Raw genomic sequence first — 5466 nt, forward strand, 5'->3', positions numbered from 1 at the left:
GTAGTAAGAAGAGAGTATGTTCCACCTAGAAGTTGATGTAGGAGTTGCTAATATTTCCAGGTAATCTTACATAGGTCTGGAAAGATTAAACTTTAATATGATAGGGCTATATATTTTTTTTTTTTTGTTAATACAAATTTCTCTTTAACCCCATCTGAAAAAGCATACTGGGTATAATCTTGTTTATGCTTATTATATTACCACATGCAAAATGTATTTTTCGTAGCTCAGTTTATTGATCTTAAGTACTGCTCAGTGCTCTGGTGAACTTAAACAAGATAACCTTAGCTCCAGATGCTTCATGTTTCTGGAAGTTTCTAAACAAGGAGTAAATATATTGTGTTTAGAATGACAGATTTATGACCTGTCAGCAGGAATTTTTCAGCTTCGTCATTTGTAAGGTAAGCTCTTAGTACAGATGCAGAGTTGGTGAAAATGAAAATTGTCATTCATCCAATTCTTTGTGGTGCTGGAATGTGATAATAAAAGTAATACTAATGGGCAACAATTTCAGCACTGTGGAAATCCATAACCAGTATAAACTACTGATGGTTTTTTTTTTCTTTTTAAAAAAATGGGATTTTAATAGATGCCAATCCAAAAAATCCAATCTACTTTATTTTTAATTGATAATCTAGGTCCAGTGTATTAAACTGGCTCTCCCCGTCACCCACAAACAAGGATTTCCTCAGAATTCAGAGTTAAGAGTTTGCCTTCCAAATGGATTGTACGAACAAAATGAGCATCTTAAACTGCAGTGTTTTCAATAGGCTTTGTTTTCCTGATCTTTATCAGAGATTTAACACTTTACTTCTGAGACGGATATGAAAGCTGCCTATTTGCTAAGTAACTTTAACCTTCCCTATATGGGTATGTATTATTGCTTGTTCAGTTTTCATTCACTAAATACTTAGAATGGGTTGCTGCATTATATTAAGTGCTTTTCATTTCCATGTTCTTTTTATTTATTAATAGACTAATACCTCATATATGGTCTTTATAAAAAGCCAGTGATTTGTGCAACATTATTGGAATGTGCAATATTCTTTTAGTAGGAAAAGTGCTGGGGTGTGTGTTTATGTTATTTCCTCCTGTTTTCAGCGCAAGTAGAGATTTTAGTTTCTTCCATTGTAATTATATGACTCAAGTGTGTAATTCATTTAGAATTTTGCATTGTTTTCTTTAACATCAGTCCCTCTGTTTCATACCACAAGGGCATCGAAGTGAGCAAATGATCTTTCAACTCTGAATTTCTCACAAATACTTTTTTCCTCAAATGGATACAGAAACCTCTCTTTAAAAAATAAAAATCCCACTGATAAGTAAGGCCTTGCTCTGAAAGATGTGTCCCTTTAATGCTGAAATGCAAGATTCTTGATGAATCACCTTTAGAGGTATTCGTTAAGTGCTGGAATTTAGAAGCACAAGGCAGCCCTATAGGCAGGATGGAAAGATAAACAGTTAAAATATTCCCCAGATGAATACATTATATTTTAAAAAATACCATTGAGAAAGAACAGAATTGGAGCCGTTCTTTAAGTATGGATGAAGGAAGATTTAAAGTCCGCATTAGAACCAAGCTCCTGATCTCTCCTAAGGGTGGTTTTCAGTCATTGTGAACTTGTGGCGGTTCTGCAAGAGTGATCTGTATGCAGAATCGGAATTAGAGGAGTAGGAGCTAAAATGAGCTTGGAAAATTGTACAGAACTCAACCATCCCCCAAATTTAAATCAATTTTTAGTGAGTGACCTAGAGCATTGAGAGCATTGCCTTTCAGGGTTAATTTAGGTGAAGACCAGGGTCCTTGGCTGCTTCTAAATTAACTCCTCTTTAAGGATGTCCAACACTTTATTAATGCAGTGTATGCCTTCCCCCTCCCCCCTCCTTCCCCTTTTAAAGTCTGAAACTACTAATAAACTGATGGGATTGCTTGTTTTGTAGGTAATTGCCTTTTTGCTGGAGCAGTGTGGGCCGGCCACTCGCTGTCAGCCTTCTGTAGCTCCGTCGGAGCACAAGCTGGCGAAACACGCTGTGCTTCTCACTTACTCGAAGCTCTTGCACATTCTTGTCCTATTTATAGCGCGTGCTTCACGACAGGCTCTTTAACAGAAGTCCTAACGCAGCCTTATGACACCCCTAACGTAGATGTGTCTCTAGTTTTGTCATCCTTAATTTCTATGCCTTGTGAAAGGACCCAGCAGACACTTGTTTTCAGAGGGTGGAAAATACGATTCTTCCTAATGTCTTGAAAGATATTTCTGCATACATAACTCTAAATGCTTGAGTTACTAAAACTTCACAAAAGATGAGTGATTTACTTACGTGTTTATTTTTTTCCACTTTTATTTTTGAAACACGGTATCTAGTAGAGATGAAACTACTGTAAACTTAGAGTGCCATTCATTAAATATGTGAAAAATGTTAATGTGTTATGTTTTTTTATTAAGGTGGTCTCAAGCACTTGTAGACTACGGCATTTTCCTTGGAAGAATGTACGGGGCTATGGGAAGGGGCTAGACAAGAGTGAAGTTGAAAGAAAAATAGAAAAAAAATCTTTTCCCGCTCTGGTCCCTTATCCATATAAAGAAAGAGACATGGGGAATCAATTGCCTCTTAAGGATTAGGCATAAAAAAGCCTCTGCAAAAGGCTACTGTAGAGGCAGTTGCTGTAATTGCTGAGAGGCTCTTTGGTAGCTGCTCTGTCCATCCCTCTGGGGGTGTTAAAGTATTTGATATGGATTCCCATAGGAAGGTGCAGGTCTGGAGCCAAGGTTGGGATGTTGCCGTGCTGATTTGGGAGTCAACCCAGTTTGCCACTCAAAGGTGAGGATGCTAAACCCTCCTCAGTAGGAGGAACAAGAGAGTTGGAAAGTGCCAGGGAGAAGTATGTGTCTATTATTAGAACCTACTTTCCTTAAATCTAAGCAGATTTTAACAGGGTAAAAACAAATTTTGTGTCCTAAGTGTGCTAGAGCTAATGGCCCGTTTGTGTCAGGAATGTTTATTTAGAGTTTTCCTGTGCAATATAGAGTATTTTAGCAGTTTTATCTATGGGATGCACTTCAGAATAGATCATTTGGCTGTGGTTGCTGCCATGGATAGAACCTGGCTGGTTTGCCCTCCAGCGCTGGTTCCTACAGGCAGACTAGAGGTTTCCGCAGTGCGGACACCTGTTTCTTGGTCTTGTTTTTGGTGGGGGAGGTGGCGAGCTGGACAACATTAGTGTGCCCAGTAAGGAAGTACAAGCTGCTGTCAGGACTCAGATGTTGGGGACAGAGAAGTGCGGAAGCACACAACTGTGTCTGGTAGCTTAAGTTGGGGAACTGCACAGAGCTCAGTTATGTACAGTGAAAAAGTCCAAGCTGCTTTTGGGACAGAGAAGTGCATGAATGTGAGCAGCAGCAGCAACGGTTCCCTCTGCTAACTTAGCTGGGGCTTCCCTCGTGTAGGTCTGGGCTTTGTGAACACTGGTCCTGACCCTCCTAACTCACCAACCCTTCCTTCACAAATACCCCCTTTTCTGGAGATCTTCCAAACCCGTCTGGATGCCACCCTGTGCCACCTGCTGTAGGTGTCCCTGCTGGAGCAGAGGGGTTGGACTAGATGGTCTCTAGAGTGCCTTTCCAACCTTAACCATTCTGTGAATGCAAGCAAGGAGAGAAGTTTGTGAATGCCAAGGGAAAATGTGTGTGTGTGTATATATATTTTATATATGTGTGTGTATGTGTATATATATATATATGTATCTTCCTTAGGCAAGGAAGCCAGAGTGGCAAGAAGGGGCTGAGGAAATGTTGGCTTGGCTCTAGGGAAAGTCTGGGGATTGTAGAAGACCCCAAGTTGTTGGCACGAGCAGTTTGTGCCACATGTGAACCCACAAGTGAACCTGCTGCAGTGCAAGAGACCCGTTTCAGTAACGTGGGGACATGTGAGTCCTGCCAGCCGATCGTCACTGGGAGTTTAGGGCACGCGGTGTCCCTGGTGTGCTGCCCTTGCAGGATGGTGTCCTCAGCCCTCAGGGGATGGAGGGGCAGATACTGGATCAGAGCCCAAAACATCATCTGCTGTGAAGCCTGCTCAAGGTCTGTGTGCTCCAGGTGCAGAAGGCTCAATAGCTGGGAGTCAGTCCCACGTCGCCTCACTTGGAGACTCCATGTGCTGCTCTCTTCCGAGTCTGGAGTTTACAGTTCTGCACGAAACCCTCTGCAGACACCACACTTGTTAGCCACGTTTCTTCCTAGAGATGAGCAGGAAAGGTTTTAGGTGATGATTTGCTGGTGATGCTGCCATCATCTGTTCTGACCTCCCACAGGCTCAAAGGTGAGGATGCTAAACAGAAAAGAAGAAAGATAATGAGCCTTGTCTGAGGAGTCCCACTGTTTTTAATCCATTTAAATTTAGCACCTGGCACTTGCAAGATTTTTAGCTTTAGATGCACAGAAATTTAGGCACTAATTTAATAAAAAATTGTGTTTTATGTCCATGAGGCAGCAAAATAGACGTTTCTCTTTTTTGTAAAGTGCTTATTGTTGCATGGCAGACTATTAAATTGCAAAGTGGACCTGAAATGCTCGTCTTGGGGCAGATTTCTCCAGACTGTCTGGCTGAAGCCGAGGAACCTTTATAATGCCACCATGCTAATACTAAATATGCCGATTTCCATTGGATAATGAAAATATTCTCTCCTGAGCCCAAATGACTTAATGAATTCAAATAACGGCTTTTATTCAGTCATTCTGCTTTGATTTATAAATTAGTTGACATGTGAAACATTCTAAAATAAGGTGCATTTTTGGTCTGTTGAACCCACATGCAGGGTGTCAGTTTTACTACCTGTGAGTAGCAGCTTGGGAGCTCAAGCGCGGAGGCAGGCGGGGAGGCAGCAAGGCGGGGGTGTGTTGCTGGAGTCAGTTCAGCACACTGTAAACAAATGGCTGTGCAAATGGAGAGTATATACAACTTTTACCTTGTTTCACAGCTTCTTGAGGCAGATGCTGCAAATTGTTTCTGTGAGGAACTGAATGCAGAGTTTGTGGTTAAATGTTACCCGAGTTGAGATGACTGCCTTGGCTGTCGTCCCTTCCGCTCCCTTCGCACCTCCTTCTTCTTTGGAGGTCTTGTGCGCTGCAGTGTCTCTATTTTATTTTCCATATTGGCAATGATTATAGTTACTACATTTCTATTTGCTTTGCAAATCGCCATTGTTTTGTTTTTCTCTGTGCATATGAGAAACATTTTGCAACCCAATGACACTTTTCAAATGGTATAAACCATTTCAGTGCAACCTCTCTAATTTCCCCCTCTCTTTCCACATACCTTCTTGTGTAAGCCAAGTGTACAGTTTATGTTTTACCCAGTTTTCTGCTTTTATTCCATTTATGGCAAGAAAAGCTATACCAAATCTTATATGAAGCTAAACAGGTACTGACATAAGATAGCGTTTATAAAGTCTGCTAACATATATTT

Source organism: Nothoprocta perdicaria, unplaced genomic scaffold (assembly GCF_003342845.1).
Source record: "Nothoprocta perdicaria isolate Ctin4 unplaced genomic scaffold, notPer1 scaffold_22, whole genome shotgun sequence".
In the NCBI taxonomy this organism is placed as follows: Eukaryota; Metazoa; Chordata; class Aves; order Tinamiformes; family Tinamidae; genus Nothoprocta; species Nothoprocta perdicaria.